Genomic DNA, 21884 nt, shown 5'->3' with positions numbered 1-21884 from the left:
CTAGAACTAGAAGTCAGAGACATTAGATACTAGAACTAGAAGTTAGAGACATTAGATACTAGAACTGGAAGTCAGAGACATTAGATACTAGAACTAGAAGTCAGAGACATTAGATACTAGAAGTCAGAGACATTAGATACTAGAACTAGAAGTCAGAGACATTAGATACTAGAACTAGAAGTCAGAGAACCACACCCGGCCAAACACACAGAAATAAAAAACATAGAATGCCCACCCCAACTCACGCCCTGACCAAACCAAAATAGAGACATAAAAAGGATCTCTAAGTTCAGGGCGTGACAGAACCCCACCCCAAAAGTGCGGACTCCGGCCGCAGAACCTAAACCTATAGGGGAGGGTCTGGGTGGGCATCTATCCGCGGTGGCGGCTCTGGTGCGGGACCCCGCTCCACCTTAGGCTTGGTCCACTTAGTTGGTGCCTCTGGAGCGGTGACCCTCGCCGGCAGCGCCGGACAGGAGGGCGACACTGGCAGCTCCGGACAGGAGGGCGACTCTGGCAGCTCCGGACTCACCAGGCTGTGGAGACCTACTGGAGGCCTGGTCCGTGGAGGAGGCACAGGATAGACTGGGCTGTGGGGGAGCACTGGAGATCTGGTGTGTAGCCTTGACACCACTCTTCCAGGCTGAATGCCCACTCTAGCCCGGCACGTGCGGGGAGCTGGAACAGGCCGCACTGGGTCCTCCTGGCAAACTGGGGAAACCGTGCTGGGAGCTGGAACAGGCCGCACTGGGTTCTCCTGGCGAAACCGTGCCTAGAGCAGGTGCAGGACTCACCGGTCTGTGCAGGCGCACTGGAGGACCAAGCTGGCACAAGACGTGCAGGGCTGGGGAGGCGCACAGAAGGCCTGGTGCGTGGGGCTGGCACAGACTTCACCAGACGACTAGCACGCACCTCAGGACGAGTATGGAGAGCTGACTCAGGTGACATCAAATCCAGGACATGGGGAGTTGACTCAGGTCTGAATCCTGACTCTGCCACACTCCCCGTGTGCCCCTCCCCCCAGAAATTGGGGGCTGCCTCTCGTGTCTGCTTCGTTGCCCTGACTCCTGGTAGCGAAGTTGTTCCTCCCTCACTAGTTCAGCCTGTCTCCATGGCAGGGTCTTGTCACCTGCCATCACCTCCTCCCATGTCCACGATGTCCTCCGTTCTCTCTTCTCCTGGGCCCAGGATCCCTGCTCCTCCTGGCTACGCTGCTTGGTCCTTTGGTGGTGGGTATTTCTGTAATGGCTGTTTGAAGAAGAGGACCAAGGTGTAGCGTGGTACGTGTTCATGATTTTACTTTAACTGAACACTGAATAACAAAACAACAAAGAGAACGAACAAAACTGAAACAGTTCTGTCTGGTGCAGACACAAAGACAGAAAACAACGACCCACAAGACACAGGTGGGAAAAGGCTACAACGATAGACAGCTGCCTCTGAGTGAGAACCACACTCGGCCAAACACACAGAAATAGAAAACATAGAACACAAAAACATAGAATGCCCACCCCAACTCATGCCCTGACCAAACCAAAATAGAGACATAAAAAGGATCTCTAAGGTCAGGGCGTGACACTAGAACTAGACCTCAGAGACATAAGATACTAGAACTAGAACTCAGGGAGACATCAGATACTAGAACTAGAACTCAGAGAGACATATGATACTAGAACTAGAACTCAGAGAGACATAAGATACTAGAACTAGAACTTGGAGAGACATAAGATACTAGAACTAGAACTCAGAGAGACATGATACTATAACTAGAACTCAGAGAGACATACGATACTAGAACTAGAACTCAGAGAGACATAAGATACTAGAACTAGAACTTGGAGAGACATAAGATACTAGAACTAGAACTCAGAGAGACATGATACTATAACTAGAACTCAGAGAGACATAAGATACTAGAACTCGGAGAGACATAAGATACTAGAACTAGAACTCAGGGAGACACAAGACTCTAGAACTCAGAGAGACATACGATACTAGAACATAGAAATCAGAGAGATATAAGATACTCGAACTAGAACTCAGAGAGATATACGATACTAGAACTAGAACTCAGAGAGACATGATACTAGAACGAGAACACAGAGAGATATAAGATACTAGAACTAGAACTCAGGGAGACATAAGAACTAGAACTCAGAGAGACATAAGATACTAGAACTCAGAGAGACATAAGATACTAGAACTAGAACTCAGAGAGACATAATATACTAGAACTAGAACTCAGAGACATTAGTACTAGAACTAGAACTCAGAGAGACATAATATACTTGACCTCAGCGGTCCTAGTCTGAATGGGCATGGAAGGGTAGAAGATAACAACGCCTTGGATTAACTATCTAAACAAAATGAATGATGGTTATCCAGCTAGCTAGTGCTCTACCTTCCCTGATGTATACCTTGACATTAATGGTGTTTATGTTGCGATTGGCCATTAGAATGTGCACTAATTCCATCAAGGGCCAGTTGCCGATATCCTGTGTGAAAGATCAGAAGTCACACAACTGATATCCTCTTCATATCATATTTGCATCAACTTGTTTTTGTGCACCGCAGTGTTCTGAATGGACTAGCATTATATATGCACAGGCTGCCATGATCAAATTCCATACCTGGACGAAGACAGTTAATATGATGGTGGCGATGGATGCAGTAACAAATCTATTATTTTGCTGGATGCTGTCTGGTAAGTTAAACACTATGGCAAAGCAGATGGCCCCTCACAGGCCATGTTGAAGGGAACGGTACGGAAAGGGGTAACGATTTGAGTCAAGACTCGCACACCTGGAAGAGAGCGAAAACACAGAAGAAGAAGTGGAGCTGTGTGTAGAGTATATGAGCACACACACACACATTAACAATTGACATCAACAAGGTATCATAGCGTTCACCTGTATTGACCTGGTCAGTCTATGTCATGGAAAGAGACAGGTGTTCATAATGTTTTGTACACTCAGTGTATATGTGTGTGTTAACACACTCCCACCATGATGCTGGAGATGGAGAACAGCTCAGCCACCAGGTAGGCCGGGTAAGTGTACATGAAGACAAAGAGCGGTTTGATCTCGAGGACGTTAGCCGTAAAGCACATAGTGAACGCAGACACAAAGCAAAACAGGAAGCCGGCGGCCAGTCCGTCGATACCCACCACGAAGACCCTAGTTGAAGCAGGTCAACTAATCATCAAGCCCTCAATGAGTTGAATGAGGTGTGCTGCTCCAGGGCTACAATAAAAATGTGTACTGTTGGGGGTACGCGAGGACCAGTGTTGGGAAACACTGCTCTAGATAGTACATTTTCTTTTAAGAGAATAGAGACCACACAAATGTGAAAGCTGTGACTGCAAATTGTGGCCACATGATGGTAGTACAGCTTAATCTAACTGTGAAGTGAAGAAGAAGAACGCATACTTAATCAATAAGGGGGTGTGATATATGTCCAATATACCACAGCTAAGGGCTGTTCTTATGCACGGACACAATGTGGAGTATACTGGTATATTGGCAATATATCACAAACCCACGAGGTTCCTTATTGCTATTATAAACTGGTTAGCAATGTAAATAGAGAAGTGAAAATACATGTTTTGTCATACTGTGATATACCAAGGCTTTCAGCCAATCAGCATTCAGGGCTCAAACCACCCAGTTTGTAATAGTAATAACCGGTGATATGCTCAGATAATGACATATGATAACATTTGAAATTATTGTAATAATGACTGTCAATGCATGGCAGGAACATAATGCTGGACCATGCCTTACTGGAGCCAAAATGCTTAAAACAAGGATTTAGCCTTCCTACAGGATTTAGCCAGGATTCATCACAGGCCTGACTGAGCTACTGTACAGCATCCCTCAACCACAAGAGTGAAGACATTTTTACTTGAAACAGATAACTTTTATAATAATAATGATAATTATAATAATAATCTATGCCATTTAACGGACGCTTTTATCTATGTAAGTGTATTTGTATCAGTTCAATCATAGCATAGACTCATATCTTGATTATATTATGTAGTCTGATTTTTCCAAAGTCATTGACTTCTGTTTGAATCTAAATATAGTTCTTCATCATGCATTTTATTGGTCATTCCAAAATCGAATTCGATTTTTCACAGGACACTGTACAAAGATGTAGCCTATCATGATTTACTGAAAATAGATTTGTCTTCAATAAAGTTATGTCCTTCTGAATGTGCCTCAGACTCAAGTAAGGGGAGGTTCCTTTGATGAAGTGGCAACGTCACATGATACAATGAAGCGGAGAGGCAAGATCACACTGCCGAGTGCTGACAGGCTGGAAACAAATGAAACAAGCGAGCGTCAACACCAACGGCTGTCTCTTTCCCACCAAATTAATTGTCATCAAACGTCGTAGAAAGGTTTGTGTCTTCATCTTGAAATGCAGTTATCTGGTTAGCTGGAGAGGCAGGAAAAGTCGCCATGAGAAGGTTAGCATAATAGCTAATTTGCTCATTAATGGTTTACACCTCCTTGCGAAAAAAGCTTCAACTTCAAAGTTGTATTCTTCTCTGTATAGTCAGTTATCACCCATATGCTTTTTATGTATTGTGGTCTAAGCTAGTTATTGCTTGTGATACGTTTAGGTATGAACACCACCTGCAACTTGGGCTAGTCGTCTTATTTTCACGCAATGTTCTCATATGGGAAGAGAGGAGCGAGCAGATGATGCGCACTCTGCCTCCAATGACCAAGACATACGGGTCTTTTAATGTCGATGGACATTGTATTCTTCCCTAGGCATCCTATGTATTCTTCCCTAGGCATCCTATGTATTCTTCCCTAGGCATCCTATGTATTCTTCCCTAGGCATCCTATGTATTCTTCCCTAGGCATCCTATGTATTCTTCCCTAGGCATCCTACGTATTCTTCCCTAGGCATCCTCCTACGGCATCCTATTCTTCCCTAGGCATCCTACGTATTCTTCCCTAGGCATCCTACGTATTCTTCCCTAGGCATCCTATGTATTCTTCCCTAGGCATCCTACGTATTCTTCCCTAGGCATCCTATGTATTCTTCCCTAGGCATCCTATGTATTCTTCCCTAGGCATCCTATGTATTCTTCCCTAGGCATCCTATGTATTCTTCCCTAGGCATCCTATGTATTCTTCCCTAGGCATCCTATGTATTCTTCCCTAGGCATCCTATGTATTCGTTCCTAGGCATCCTATGTATTCGTTCCTAGGCATCCTATGTATTCTTCCCTAGGCATCCTACGTATTCGTTCCTAGGCATCCTACGTATTCGTTCCTAGGCATCCTACGTATTCGTTCCTAGGCATCCTACGTATTCTTCCCTAGGCATCCTACGTATTCGTTTCTAGGCATCCTACGTATTCGTTTCTAGGCATCCTATGTATTCGTTCCTAGGCATCCTACGTATTCGTTCCTAGGCATCCTATGTATTCGTTCCTAGGCATCCTACGTATTCTTCCCTAGGCATCCTACGTATTCTTCCCTAGGCATCCTACGTATTCGTTCCTAGGCATCCTACGTATTCGTTCCTAGGCATCCTATGTATTCGTTCCTGGTATTTTATGACTGCATCTGCAGTCAGGCTGTGAAATTATATCCGTAGCCCATTGAGTGCCTGTCTCTTTGTTCATCCACCTAAACACTCTTGGTCCATGATCAACCATATTCTAGTATGTTATTAAATACTCTATTACCATGAAATTCTCTCAGCTAACATTCATTATCAACATGACGGGTTCTTGGCATTGCCAGGGCAGCATTGTACGTTCAAATCTATGACGACTGTGTTTTGTGTTGGCTGATCTTGAATGGTGGAGTCAAGGGGGTTCTAGTTACTGAAAGTGGAAGTGGTGGGTTATATAAGCCTGTTGGCAGAGTTCGGTTAGTTCCACATGGCTAAAATGAAAACAAACGGTGCCATGTGTCAGCTATACAGACCAGATGGGTGCATTATTGAACACTCTCTCTTCTACCACAGCTTTAACTGGAACTCTGTTTTCTACTAACTCTGTTTTCTGGTAAGATTACTATTGAATTTATTTTATACATTTGTGTGTGTGTTATCAGTATCAACACAGTCACTGTTATTGTATTGTAAATCGTCCCGCTGTGACACAGGCTTAAGTGGACAGTGAGCGTCCAGAAGAGTTCGTTATGAACCGGTGAAACCTCATCAATGTGATTTAACACTGCTGAGGATGAGTGGTGATATCTCTGACCTGGATCTGAGAGTGTAAATTGTGTATATACATGTCTCCCTTGTAAAAGAGACCTTGGTCTCAATGGGACTCAGCAACAGGCCTATCTACACACAGGCTCCTATCACACAGCTTGTTGAAATCCCTGAGAATACCAGGAGGTTGGTTGCACCTTAATTGGGGAGGATGGGCTCATAGTAATGGTTGGAACATGATCAATGGAATGGTATCAAATTCATCACACTCATGGTTGCCATGTGTTTGATACCAGTCCATGTACTCCATTCCAGCCATTATTATGAGCTGTCCTCCCCTCAGTAGCCTCCTGTGCTGAGAACCCAGTGTCTCTGTTCCATCACAGCACTCAACTGTTTGTCTACGTTCAAATTGGCACCATATACCCTAGTATATTTTGCACAACTCTTTACGAGAGCCCATAGTACACTATATAGGGAATAGGGTGATTTCGGTTCACTGGGGAATAGGGTGTCGTTTTGGACACCGCCTCTGTACTGCTGAATTAGCTCTGTCTCACATGGACCAAAGTGGAGATAATGTGTTAGTGGCGATATGATAAGAACAACTGATGAACATGACCAAGTGAAAAATGACATCAGTTTGAGAGACATACTTCAGTGCATGGCCAGAGGGGACGGCCCTTTGCTGTGTGCTAGTTTGCATATATAATCACATTAGCATGATTTACTAATAATTCATTCAACTTTTGTAGCGCTATTTATTCCATACTGATTCTCAAAGAGCTTTAAAGAAAGAAAAAAAAGACACCAGTTATGAGATGGACAGTCATTAGAGGGTTGGGAAAGTCCATGGCTTGAGTGGTTATCTGTATTGATGACTACTACAAATCCCTATCTGATTTGTAGTGAAGACTAGAGTGGAGTGAGGTTGTAAAGGCAGACTCAGTCAGTGGTTTCCTGGTAGGAGCCATCAGAGCCAAGGTCAAGGGGAGGGGACATGCTTATTGATTGAGAGGAAGCTTACGAGTTACGACCAGGCATCTGGAAAGACCAGGAACCGTTTGTGAGACTACTCCCAGTTGGCTTGACGAGGCTATTGCTCACAAGATTCTACAGTGATGTGTAAACAACTACAGTACTACATTGTACTAAGTTGGGCACTGTAGTTTTGCAATTCAATATAGTAGCTAGCTAACTCTTGCGTGTGCATACAGACTCTGAGACCACTGTGTATGTAACTATGTATGGGGGAGTGCTGTGACTCAGCGATGGGATTTTTCTCCCACTGGGCTCAGAGGGCAACCAGGAGCCTGTTGATTCATCCTACACTCTCTCTCTCAACGAACAACTCACTCTGTAAACAAGCTCAGAGAAGACACTCTTAAGATTCATATGAGTATTGAACACAGTGAATCTGACACACACACACACAGCCAGTTGAATGCTCTGCCTACTCTGTTGCTCTTATAAGCCAATAATAGATTCCCACATAAACACACACTCAATCCTGCAACACACTACACTCAACTCCTCTGCACTCTCATGTTGTCATACACTCTTCTCCAGCACATTGAGACACACACACACACACACACACACACACACATTGACACACTTCATATGGTTGCTATCTTACTTATTACTTTGCTATAATAATCATGTATTTTTTTCTCCAGAGCCTTTGTCATAAAAGTCTGTCTGCTAGTTAAACTTTCCTTTCTTTTTCATTAATTTACTTATGAGCGACATTGTAAATTCTTCTACTTGGTGGATAGCCGGTGCCTCAGACAGCATTAGCTACTCTGCCTCGCTGCATTGCTTTGCCTGTCTTTTGCTGTTTTACACTGAAATCGATTAGACCTGAGCCAAAGTTGTTGTTTTGGGGATCTGCTCTGAAACGTCTGTAGTCAAGTAGTGGCGGGTGCTATCCCGAGTCCACTGTCTCTGGCTGTGTCTCAAATGACCCCCTGTACCCTAAGATGTGCACTACTTTTGACCAGTGCCCATAATGCTCTGGTCAAAAGTAGTGCACATTATGGGAATAGGGTGCCGTTTGGGACATAAACCTCTGTTTCCCTCTTATGCAACAGACTGAATTATTGATGATGGCAGGCTAAATGGAGACCATTAATCCACATGTGGAGAAAAGTGAAACCTGCCGTTGGTCAGTCGGCCTGGCCCTATACTAAACGATGCTAAGGATAGGACCCATGGAGAGGGGGAGAGGGTGACTGCAAACATGACACAGTGCAGGGAAATGTTCTCCAGCCACCACAGTTGATTATTTATTGGTCTGGGAATCAACATGTGACAGGCCTACAGCATACAGCTCTTTCACAGTTTCTTCCTGGAAGTTTCCCAAGTCACTGACGAGGTTCTGGAGCAGGGTTTAGGATGGGAACAGTGACACCTCTCCCCTTCCCTGTCTGGACAAAGCCTGTCTGGGTCCTGTCAGCCCAGTTTGTCACGAAGCATCCACAGTCCCATCTCTCCCTGTCCCTCTCTGTCCCTTCCTGTCTCTCTCCCTGTGTATTTCTGTTGGAGAACAGTGTCAGCCAGAGAGAAGACATTACCTTATCAGCCTGCTTCTCTTAGCTTCTGCAGGAATAAAGAGGGAGAGAAATAGAGGGACAGATGGGGAGAGGGAGGGCAAAGGAGGCAGGCAGAGAGTACGAGAGGAAGGGATGAAGAAAGTGGGAGGGAGAGAGATTGGGGAGAGTGTAAGCACTGCTGCGTGTGGGTTTGTTTATATGCTGCTGTGCTGTGAGGAGACCGCATCCACAGTCGGGCCCTTCACACGCTACACAGACTGTCATCTTACCCAATAGACGAGGAACCAAGCTCAGCTGTTAGGAGCAGAGATGTACTAGTCTGTCTGTACAGCTGGAGCATGCAGCCGGATATGGATTAGCCCTTCTACAGGCCTGCACTGTGCTGTGTTTACATTTACTAGCTGCTATGCTAATGCTACTATCTACAGGCTGCCTGTAGCATTCACTGGATAAAAGTTGGGATTTTTGGGGAGATTTTAAATATTGTCTTTGTATTGTATCTGATTTATGTGCTGACTGGACTGTAGCCATTTTGCGAAGACTACTATTTAGCATCCCTTCTTATGCTCTGTCTGTAGAATTAGGCATTACTCTAACCCCCTATGGTGGTTTTGGCTGGGGTTGATCGCTCAGATGGGCGGTTGACAGGGAATAAATAATACCCAGAGTCCTCTGCATGCTGTTCTAAATGGCCTTCGTCGGCCGTAATGAGTGAGTCCTCTTCAGACTGCCTATGAAGGAGGAATCTAATGGCAGAAACATGCATTTATCATAGTGTGGGTTTATCTATTGATTTAAATAGGAAAGCAGCTCCTTGCTGCTCTGTGGCAATGTTTATCTCGTCTTTGTTGCCGTGTTCAGTGTTTGTCTGTTAACTCCCACTGGTGAGATTATAGGCCTAGCTTCTCAGCTATGCCATCATTGGGTTGAATCGGATCGGTTAGCGCTGAACAGTAACAAAAGCCTACATTCACTGGGTTCCCACGACCAGGCTTGAAGAACGCTTCGTATCTTCGAATGTGCACAGGTGTGCTTCACGCTGTGAACAGTGTGGTAGCCAGGGGACCCAAAACAGTGGAGGAGTTGAGCCTCGCACTTCAACGCTCTTAAGTTTTTGTAGAAATTTACCCACTATGCTGTACACTTTCTGCATATACAGTTGCAAGAAAAAGTATGTGAACCCTGTGGAATTACCTGGATTTCTGCATAAATTGGTCAAAAAATGTGATCTGATCTTCCTTTGTCACAACAATAGACAAACAGTGTGCTTAAATTAATAACACACAAATTATTGTATTTTTCTTGTCTATATTGAAACATAATTTAAACATTCACTGTGTAGGTTGGGGAAAGTATGTGAACCCCTAGGCTAATGACTTCTCCAAAAGATAATTGGAGTCAGGAGTCAGCTAACTTGGAATCCAATCAATGAGACGAGATTGGAGATGTTGGTTAGAGCTGCCCTGCAATATTAAAAAAACTCACAAAATGTGAGTTTGCTACTCATATGAAGCATTGCCTGACGTGAACCAATTGTTGACTTGCATAAAGCTGGAAAGGGTTACAAAAGTATCTCTAAAAGCCTTGATGTTCATCAGTCCACAGTAAGACATATTGTCTAAATGGAGAAAGTTCAGCACTGTTGCTACTCTCCCTAGGAGTGGCCATCCTGCAAATATGACTGCAAGAGCACAGCACAGAATGCTCAATGAGGTTAAGATGCTAGTGTCAGCTAAAAACTTACAGAAATCTCTGGAACATGCTAACATCTCTGTTGACGAGTCTACAATAGGTAAAACACTAAACAAGAATGATGTTCATGGGAGGACACCACGGAAGAAGCCACTGCTGTCCAAAAATACATTGCTGCATGTCTGAAGTTCGCAAAATAGCACCTGAAAAGGTGTTGTCGTGGCCTCTTCACAACTGGCTTGGTGTGTTTGGACCATAATAGTTCCTTGGTGATGTGGACACCAAGGAACTTGAAACTCTCAACCCGCTCCACTTCAGCCCCATTGATGTTAATGAGGCCTGTTCGGCCCGTCTTTTCCTGTAGTCCACGATCAGCTCCTTTTGTCTAGCTCACATTGAGGGAGAGGTTGTTGTTGTCCTGGCACCACACTGCCAGGTCTCTGACCAGGTATTGTCGATCAGGCCTACCACTGTTGTGTCGTCAGCAAACTTAATGATGATGTCGTGCTTGGCCACGCAGTCGTGAGTGAACAGGGAGTACAGGAGGGGGCTGAGCACGCACCAATGAGGGGCCCCAGTGTTGAGGATCAGCGTGCCAGATCTGTTGTTGCCTACCCTTACCACCTGGGGCGGCCTGTCAGGAAGTCCAGGATCCAGTTGCAGAGGGAGGTGTTTAGTCCCAGAGTTCTTAGCTTAGTGATGAGCTTTGTGGGCACTATGGTGTTGAATGCTGAGCTGTAGTCAATGAACAGCATTCTCGCATACAGTTGAAGTCGGAAATTTACATACACCTTAGCCAAATAAATTTAAACTCAGTTTTTCACAATTCCTGACATTTAATCCTAGTAAAAAAGTCCCTGTCTTATGTCAGTTAGGATCACCACTTTATTTTAAGAATGTGAAATGTCAGAATAATAGTAGCGAGAGTGATTTATTTCAGCTTTCATTTCTTTCATCACATTCCCAGTGGGTTAGAAGTTTACATACACTCAATTAGTATTTGGTAGCATTGCCTTCAAATTGTTTAACTTGGGTCAAACATTTCGGATAGCCTTCCACAAGCTTCCCACAATAAGTTGGGTGAATTTTGGCCCATTCCTCCTGACAGAGCTGGTGTAACTGAATCAGGTTTGTTGGCCTCCTTGCTCGCACACGGTTTTTCAGTTCTGCCCACAAATGTTCTATAGGATTGAGGTCAGGGCTTTGTGATGGCCACTCCAATACCTTGACTTTGTTGTCCTTAAGCCATTTTGCCACAACTTTGGAAGTATGCTTGGGGTCATTGTCCATTTGGAAGATCCATTTGCGACTAAGCTTTAACTTCCTGACTGATGTGGATATATTGAAGCAACATCAAGAAAACATTTTCCTTCTATATGCCATCTATTTTGTGAAGTGCACCAGTCCGTCCTGCAGCAAAGCACCCCCACAACATGATGCTGCCACCCCCGTGCTTCACGGTTGGGATGGTGTTCTTTGTCTTGCAGGCCTCCCCCTTTTTCCTCCAAACATAACGATGGTCATTATGGCCAAACAGTTCTATTTTTGTTTCATCAGACCAGAGGACATTTCTCCAAAAAGTACGATAGTGTGGTCTAAAGCTTATCATGAGGTATTCAACCTCAGGCGAGCAATACCTCGAGGGAAGTGGTGGTTTACCTACTCGTCTGCTAATTCTTACAAGCCACTCTGCCGCCTTCCCCCCGTTCCTCTGTATTTTCTTCACACTGATGACGGGGATTTGGGCCTTGGCTTGACAAAGCAGTATATCCTTCGCATCGGACTCATTGAAGAAAAGTCTTTGTCCAGTTCAAGGTGAGTAATCACTATTCTGATGTCCAGAAGTTATTTTTGTTCATAAGAGACAGTATCAGCAACATTATGTACAAAATGAGTTACAAAGAATGTGAAAAAATGAACAAAATAGCACAGTTGGTTAGGAGCCATTATATTACTCTACCGTAAAGGCCTGATTGGTGATGTGCTGCAGAGATGGTTGTCCTTCTGGAAGGTTCTCCCATCTCCACAGAGGAAGTTTGGAGCTCCATCGGGTTCTTGGTCACCCCCTGACCAAGGCCCTTCTCCCTCGATTGCTCTGTTTGGCCGGGAGGCCAGCTCTAGGAAGAGTTTTGGTGGTTCCTAACTTCTTCCATTTTAAGAATGATGGAGGCCACTGTTCTTGGGGCCCTTAAATGCTGCAGACATTTTTTTGGTACCCTTCCACCGATCTGTGCCTGGACAGAATCCTCTCTCGGAGCTCTACGGATAATCCCTTTCGACCTGGTTTGGTTTTTGCTCTGACCTGCACTGTCAACTGTGGGACCTTTGTTTATATAGACAAATGTGTCTTTCCAATTCATGTCCAATCAATTGAGTTTACTGCAGGTGGACTCCAAGTTGTAGAAACATCTCAAGGATGATAAATGGAAACAGGATGTACCAGAACTCAATTTCGAGCCTCATAGCAAAGGGTATGAATACTTATAGAAATATTTTATTTATATATTTATTTATTCTAAAAACCTGTTTTGACTTTGTCATTAGAGTATTGCCTGTAGATTGAGGGGGGAAACAATTGTATACATTTTAGAATACGGCTATAATGTAACGTGGAAAAAGTCGAGGTCCTGAATACTTTCCGAATGAACTGTAACATTCACTGAGCTTCCATCCGTGTACAATAACGGTTATTCCTGTGTTTCAGTTTGTAAGTGTTCGTCACATCCAGCTTACCCCATTGAGTTAGGCATTTCGGATCAAATCAAGAGACAGACGTTTAATCATAATAGTTCCGAGCATTTCCATAGTAATGGATTTAAGCTGAAAAAAATGTATACCAAACAAAAATTTCATTAGACATTAGAATTGTTTGCACAAAGACTACTTTTAACAATTTAACACAGAACATTTTACAATACATGTACAGGATGAACTGTGCTGGTACAAAACTTGGTAACAGAATAAAACTGAGGGAGATTTTACCCTAAATCTGTTACCAAACCTTGCATCTGCTGTTTTCAATCATTTTATTCATTTACTGTGTAAATTGTTCAAAGTAGTCATTGTGCATAGATTTGTATGGTTTGTTAAACTTTTTTCTTTGGCCTACATTTTAAAGTGAAAAATTGGGGTCCCTACCTGGCCTGCGCCCAAATGTAGGCATATAAATGTGTCTATTTGCGGATCTGATTGGCTTAATGCACCACAACTAATGAACTGTTGAGCTTCTCAGAGTGATGCTTACTTCACCTCAAACTGAGAGCAAACAAAGTCTGTTTTTACATCCATTGAGAATTACAATCGTTCCTCAATGTATTTGAAAAATCTTTTCCATCTCTCTCCCTTCTGGTAACCGCTCAGTGTGGAAGGGAAAAATGTCATGCTCTGATCCAGTGGAAACGTCATGAAATAGACCTGATTACTTCTTACTACTTGGACTGAAATACATTCAGTAACTCATTTTGGGTTCTGGTACTGTTCATATTTAGGTGCAGGAGCTCCACAATACTGTTGAGATAATGTTCTATAAGAGGAACAGGAGCTCAAGCAGTAGAACATTTGAGGTGCCAGTACTCAGTTTAGGCAATGTGATTTATAGAGTATTTATTTTAATCAGGATATTTTCTACCTGCCGGCTGCAATGTTTTAAAAAATGTTTTGGCTTAATGTAGGCTGTTTTTACGAAGTTGGCAATGGCTTTTCGTTTAGATTTCATATAGATTTGGATAGAATTTTGATGAATCACATGACAATGATTTTGAGATATGAAGACATTATTCAATTTGTTGAAAGAACAGACTGCTTTCGGTCGACCAAGATATTGTTTTCCCCCCGGGACAGCCCTAACACACACCGTGACAAAAAAACACACACACATTAGGAGTGTGTGTGTGGAGAGGGTGGTCTGGCGGCGCCAGTCCATTGATCAGTGTCTCTGACTGATGATGCAGGGACCATCTGGACTGAGCAATGCAGGACTGCTTCTGAAATAGAAGGAAGCACAGACTGCACTGCCTCAGTATAGCTTCAAACTAACACACACACACACACACACACATACGTGCACACTGGCAGGCACACACACACCTTCAAAAGGCGAGTTATCTCTTTGAAGAGTGGTGTTTGGGGCCAGGCCATGGCAGAGACAGAATGTCAGATGTGAAGGTTAAATTGTGAAAATGTCTCCTCTTCTGGTTGCCATCATGTGTTGTTGCACGCCTCACTATCTCTGACTGTGACTTGGCAGTCCTGTAGCCTCGGTCACTGTTAACCCAATGCACAGATACAGATCATAGCTACTCTGCTGTATACTCTGCTATATACAGCTAGGGGAAGTGGAGCAAATACTGAAATATCCTTCTTTTAAATTTTTCTGACATGTTGTCTCCTGCTCTGGTCAGATCCAGTCTGTTGCTCCTCTCTGACTGGATCAGCTGGGTTCCCCTCCCTCTGGGAAAGGAAAGGGGATACCTAGTCAGTTGCACAACTGAATGCATTCAACCCAAATATTAATTCCGCATTTAATCCAACCTCTGACTCGGAGAGGTATGGGGGGGGGGCTGCCTTAATTGAGTTGCCCGGGGAGCAGTTGTTGTTTAACTGCCTTGCTCGAGGGCAGAACAGGAAATGTTTATACTTTGCCAGCTCAGGGACTCAAACCAGCAACCTTTCAGTTACCGGCCCAACGCTCTTAACCACAAGGCTATCTGCCACTCTCTGACTTCCCCACTGACAGTAAGTACACCTGCACACGTCTCAGGCACTTTGTCATGGTGTATATGAGGATGCTGTTGGGATGTGGAATCCTAACATGACCCTGAGAGAAGGCTGGTGACTAGAGCAAGAGAGATGGAGGGGGGGCAGGCAGGTACACCATGAGCTGTTGAACGTCAGGTCACGTTCACGTCAGTCCCTCCCTCTCCCTGACATGAACAAGGCCTTGATTTGTAAGTAAGGCAGACATACCCTACTGTAGGAACTAGGCAGCTAGTCTGCAGGGCTGCACTCACTACTGTAGGAACTAGGCAACCAGTCTAGTCTGGAGTAGAGATCGGCCGATCATGATTTTTCAACTCTGATACCGATAATTGGAGGACCAAGAAAAACAACATACTTATTAATTGTCAGATTTAAAAAATTAAAAACAAGTTTTTATTCGTTTGATTTTTATATATATATATTTTTTTTAGAATATATTTGTAATAATGACCATTACAACTACTGAATGAACACTTTTATTTTAACTTAATATAATAAAATCAACTTAGTCTCAAATAAATAATGAAAAGTGTTCAATTTGGTTTAAATAATGCAAAAACAGTGTTGGAGAAGAAAGTAAAAGTGCAATATGTGCCATGTAAAAAGCTAACGTTTTAAGTTCCTTGCTCAGAACATGAGAACATATGAAAGCTGGTGGTTCCTTTTAACGCGAGTCTCAATATTCCCAGGTAAGAAGTTTTAGGTTGTAGTTATTATAGGAATTATAGGACGATTTCTCTCCATACCATTTGTTTTCCATGGACCTTTGACTATTAGATGTTCTTATAGGTACTATAGTATTGCCAGCCTAATCTCATGAGTTGATAGACTTGAAGTCATAAACAGCGCAATGCTTGAAGCACAGCGAAGAGCTGCTGGCAAATGCAGGAAAGTGCTGTTTGAATGAATGCTTACGAGCCTGCTGCTGCCTACCACTGCTCAGTCAGACTGCTCAAATCATAGACTATAATATAATAAACACAGAAATATAAGCCTTAGTTTCCGGATTTGACCATAATAATGATCTATCATTTAGATTTCAGTGAAATATGGAACCGTTCCGTATTTTATCTAACAGGTGGCATCCTTAAGTGAAAACATTGCTGTTGCATTGCACAACCTTCAATGTTATGTCATAATTATGTAAAATTCTGTGTTTGTTAGGAAGAAATGGTCTTCACACAGTTCGCAATGAGTCGGGCGGCCCAAACTGCTGCATATACCCTGACTCGCAATATTAACTAAATATGCAGGTTTAAAAAATAAATACTTGTGTATTGATTTTAAATGATTATGGTTAGGTACACATTGGTGCAACGACAGTGCTTTTTTTGCGAATGAGCTTGTTAAATCATCAGCCATTTGGTGAAGTAGGCAGTGATTCGATGATAAATTAACAGGCACCGCATCAATTCTATTCAACGCAGGACAAGCTAGTTAACTACACATGGTTGAGGATATTACTAGGTTAACTATTGATTATGTTAAGATTGATTGATTTAAAAAAAAATAAGATAAGTTTAATGCTAGCTAGCAACTTACCTTGGCTCCTTGCTGCGCTCGTGTAACAGGTAGTCAGCCTGCCACGCAGTCTCCTCATGGAGTGCAATGTAATCAGCCATAATCAGCGTCCAAAAATACCGATTACTGATTGTTATGAAAACTTGAAATCGGCCCTAATTAATCGGCCATTCCGATTAATTGGTCAACCTCTGGTCTGGAGGGCAATACTAACTACTGTAGGAACTAGGTAGCCAGTCTAGTCAGGATGGCAGCTCTAACTACTCTACATCCATGTAAATGAAGGTGAATAATATGTAAGACTTTTTGCACCTACAAATTCATCTGGATATTTATTCAGGAAATGAAAATGTCAGGGAAGTCTACGATTTTGGAGATATTATTTTGACTATTAAATTACATGATGAATCCAGTGCTATTTGACCCTGATACAGGGCTTACTCACAGCACCTCATTTAGACAGATAAAATGGATGTCAGAAGGTGAATTCACCAATTTGTAAGTCGCTCTGGATAAGAGCGTCTGCTAAATGACTTAAATGTAAATGTAAATGTAGTGTCGAGATTTTTTTTTTTTTTTAATGAATGTACTCTGTTTGCTCTCCAGCAGTGTTTACCTTCTCCATAGTCATTATGACACAGATACTGGTGTGGTGCAGAGTTGAAGTCTGTTTAGACAAGGCCGGGGCTATAAAAATAACTAATGTGGGCTGGGAGTGCAGGAGGACGACAGTAAGATGGAAACTAGTGACATGGAGGGAGAGCCGTTATCCTGCCTTCTGTATAGATGTGTTTGATAAGGCAGAGATGGGAAGTCCAGATCTGACGAAACTCTGAGACGGTATGCTTTTAGCTCGTCGTCGTGTGTGTGTGTGTGTGTGTGTGTGTGTGTGTGTGTGTGTGTGTGTGTGTGTGTGTGTGTGTGTGTGTGTGTGATGCCTGGCCTGGACAGTCAGAACCTTGGCAGTCAGTCAACACAGAAACAGTTTTTTGCCTTTAAGGGCAACAGGACTGAGCTCTCCTCCACACTGCCCTTCTCAGGCTTGGAGACTGTCTGAGACTGTCTGAGACTGAGAGCAGAGAAACCCTTGATACAAACACATCCTGATTTCCAGGTGTGGTTGGACAGGACCCCTCCGTGTCAGAGGAGTTCCGGGGGAGGTTCCTGAAACTAGCACAGAGTGGGAAGAAACACGGAGCCTTGAGGTGCTTTCACAACCAAGGCAAGCTGAGGTTTTTAGATTCAAGACAAATTTAAAGAATGATCTTGTCGCTTGGCTGGTAATCCTGATGGAGTCAGTCACATGGCTGAATTAGACTCATTAACGGTAGAATTAGCAGGAGTGTCGTCTGCTGGGTAGGAGTAAACAGGGAGAGAAATTAGAAATCTTTCAGGCAGTACCGTGGACGCCTCTCAATGTTACAAAGGCGCTCACTCACTCACCCAGTTCCTTCATAGAGAGCTTTCCAGTTGTGTGCAGCATTAGACTTAACATAACAGCAGAAGTGAAATCCATTAAACCAGTCAGATCGGGACGCCAGTAAGACCAGCTGTCGCCGTTGGTGTCACTTCCCTCCCTTTTAAGTTCAATCAGGTAGAAACCTATGCATCGCATTGTAAGTCCTTAGCTTCTCTGGTGAGGACAATGTCACAAGTGTCAATGTCTCTGTTTACTCGTATCTGGTTAACCTACAGTACCAGGTGCCCAGGGTAAAACGAAGACACTGAAAATTAATCAAACCCGTATTCGCAAACCTAGAAACCGGTTTGAACCGAGTCTGGTCCCGGCCCAGTCTGTGTGGTATTCTCCAGTCGTTACTGGGTGTGAGAAACTACGTCAGAAACCCAGCAAGGATTTGTTAACCCAGCCGAAGCTCCAAAAGCACGTGTCCCAGTTCATGTGAGTTACTAATCATCAGGGTCTCCTCACTCTGGTGCTATAAATCAACTGTTATTTGTCACATGCTTCATAAACAACCGGTGTAGACTAGCAGTGCAATGCTTACAGGCCCTGCTTACTTACAGGCCCTTCAGCTGTATAACCTTTTGAGGATCTGAAGGCCCATGTCAAATATTTTCAGCCTCCTAAGGGGGAAGAGGTGTTGTCGTGCCTTCTTGACTGTGTTAGTGTGTGAGGACCATGTTACTTCCTTAGTGATGTGGACACAGAGGAGCTTGACTCTCAACCCGCTCCATTGCGGCCCTGTCGATGTGGATGGGGGTGTGCTTGACCCTCCCTTTCCTGTAGTCCACGATCCTGGCACCATTGTCGTCGGTGATCAGGCCTACCACTGTCTGCTATCATTTGGCTCTTACCAATGTGGCCCATATTCCCAGGCAATTACAGAACAGTTGTAGATAGTAGCCAAAGAACCTGACAATGAATTCAATCAATGTTGATCCATTGTACAGAGAGCACATACAAGACATTTGGATTCATTCCCTGAAGTGCACCCTATTGCCTATATAGTGCACTTTATTTGACCAGAGCCACATGTGCTCTTGCAGGGCAGAAAAGGATCTGTGATGAGTGTGCTAACCAGACCTGTATCTGCTGAGCTTTTCACCACCAGCAGCATCCGCCAGCTATCGATGGGCTCTCCTCCAGCATTTCTGCCTGATTAGACAAGACAGGCCTCAGGGACCTTGTACTCCTGCCAGGAAGGCCCCCAGCCCAGCCTCTGTGGAATGATGGCCAACTGACGGCACTCTGGGGATGTGTGCACACCCCTGCTAAACATAGACCAAAATATTTGAGGCTATGGGTTCCCCTTTCTTTTGATGAATGGCATAGGAGCAGGGATGTCCTTGATGTAACCCACCCCCCTTCCCTAGCTCTGTTGCACACCCCTGCCTAAACATAGACCAAAATATTTGAGGCTATGCAGTCCGGGTATTTAGTTCCCTTCCTTTCTTTTGATGTAACCGAGGAGAAACACTGGCCTGCAGGGGAAGTTTACCTACTTGATCAGAGCAGACATCATTAAGCTAGCAGGATGTCCTTGATGTAACCTAGGAGAAACACTGATTTACCTACTTGATCAGAGCAGACATCATTAAGATGTCCTTGATGTAACCTAGGAGAAACACTGACCTGCAGGGGAAGTTTACCTGATCAGAGCAGACATCATTAAGCTAGCAGGATGTCCTTGATGTAACCTAGGAGAAACACTGACCTGCAGGGGAAGTTTACCTACTTGATCAGAGCAGACATCATTAAGCTAGCAGGATGTCCTTGATGTAACCTAGGAGAAACACTGACCTGCAGGGGAAGTTTATCTACTTGATCAGAGCAGACATCATTAAGCTAGCAGGATGTCCTTGATGTAACCTAGGAGAAACACTGGCCTGCAGGGGAAGTTTACCTACTTGATCAGAGCAGACATCATTAAGCTAGCAGGATGTCCTTGATGTAACCTAGGAGAAACACTGACCTGCAGAGGGAAGGATGTTATGTAACCTAGAGAAACTTGATCAGAGCAGACATCATTAAGCTAGCAGGATGTCCTTGATGTAACCTAGGAGAAACACTGGCCTGCAGGGGAAGTTTACCTACTTGATCAGAGCAGACATCATTAAGCTAGCAGGATGTCCTTGATGTAACCTAGGAGAAACACTGGCCTGCAGGGGAAGTTTACACTGACCTCATTAAGCTAGGGATGAATGTTTACCTGCAGGGGAAGTTTATCTACTTGATCAGAGCAGACATCATTAAGCTAGCAGGATGTCCTTATCCTTCTGCTCCTACTCATCATCATCATCATCATCATCATAACACACAGTAATGTGCCTTCCAGTCAAGCTGATGACTAACCCTTCTGCCATGTCTGTCATTCCAGTCCAACTAAATAAGTCAACCTTTTTCTTCAGGAAACCTGGTCAATGTGTTTCATTGAGCAAGGCCCAGAGTGATACTTTGAAGAGCGCACTTGTTACCATGGAGACAATAGGGGGCAGATGAAGGAGTGGTTCCATCAGAATCCTTAGAAAAATATCCTGCTGTTTGTATTATCTCGCCACAGCTGAATCTCTGGGAAAGTCCACATGAATGCTTGAAAGGCTCTCTGCATAAAGGATGCCCTACATATCAGCCCAACACTTGTCATTTAACACAGCAGTGGACTTGTGGTATCACAGAGGAACAAAGCGTTCAACGGAACCTTGAAAAGTGGTTTTGTTTATACGGTACATCCAGGCAGTGTTGATCATCTTGACTAAGCTGGGTATTGTCAATAGACGTATGTGAAAGCAAGCAGCTCTGACCTTTTCCTCCTTGCCTGACCTAGTCTCTCTGAGGTGTTCTAGCCCTGGTGCTATGGGCTGTTGCTAGCTACTATACTCCAGCTGTTAACAGTGACAGAAATAGAGTGTGGATCTCTATTGAAGCTGTTAAGTAGACCAGGGCTGGTTTACTACCCCCAGCCTCAGTGTAAATGGGCTAATTGTTCCTGTTTGAGGAGAGACCTGGTTCCTGGGCTAACTGGCCAATGGCTGAGGGCCTTCCCTGGATGAACTATGTCCCCTGAGGGGGGGGGTGTGGGGAGAGGATGAGGAGTGGGAGGGACATTGGATGGTTTTGTGATGAAGAGTGAGAGCAGAAATGTGCTCTATTTGGAATAGGCATCACTGATATGAAAGTGTCAGTTCAACATTGAGAAAAACGTGTCACCACTCATTGTTATTTTGCGTGAAGGGCACAAGTTGCTCCATTTATGCCTATTCAGACCCTTCTTCAGTTGATGGCAGCTTATACAGTGCATTTGCTGCACAGCTATTCTCAGGGATGTTCGATCTGGTTTAAGTCCGGGATCTGGCTGGGCCACTCAAGGACATTCAGAGCCACTCCTGCGTTGTCTTGACTGTGTGCTTAGGGTCGTTGTCCTGTTGGAAGGTGAACCTTCGCCCCAATCTGAGAACCTGCTCCAGCACGCTCAGGACATCTCAGTACTTTTGCTCCGTTCATCTTCCCCTTGGTCCTGACTAGTCTCCCAGTCCCTGCCGCTGAAGAACATCCCCAAAGCATGATGCTGCCACCATGCTTCACCGTAGGGATGGGGCCAGGTTTCTTCCAGACTTGAGGCTTGGCATTCAGGCCAAATAGTTCAATCCTGGTTTCATCAGACCAAAGACTCTTGTTTCTCATGGTCTGAGAGTCCTTTAGGTGCC

At 44.1% G+C, this 21884-nt stretch overlaps 1 protein-coding gene across 3 annotated transcripts in view; it reads left to right on the top strand.

The window, feature by feature from the left end:
- The first annotated feature begins 4285 nt into the window (after nucleotides 1–4285).
- Nucleotides 4286–21884, top strand: part of LOC135543374 (inositol polyphosphate-4-phosphatase type I A-like) — a 42220-nt gene continuing 24621 nt past the window's right edge. For all 3 annotated transcript variants that reach the window (XM_064970583.1, XM_064970582.1, XM_064970584.1), the window contains exon 1: nucleotides 4286–4405. The gene's annotated coding sequence lies outside the window, so the exon portion shown is untranslated. The remainder of the gene's footprint in view (nucleotides 4406–21884) is intronic.

Source organism: Oncorhynchus masou, chromosome 7 (assembly GCF_036934945.1).
Source record: "Oncorhynchus masou masou isolate Uvic2021 chromosome 7, UVic_Omas_1.1, whole genome shotgun sequence".
NCBI classification, from domain to species: Eukaryota; Metazoa; Chordata; class Actinopteri; order Salmoniformes; family Salmonidae; genus Oncorhynchus; species Oncorhynchus masou.
Note: the sequence above shows the minus strand (reverse complement) of the source record. Positions and strands in the feature narration are given on the sequence as shown.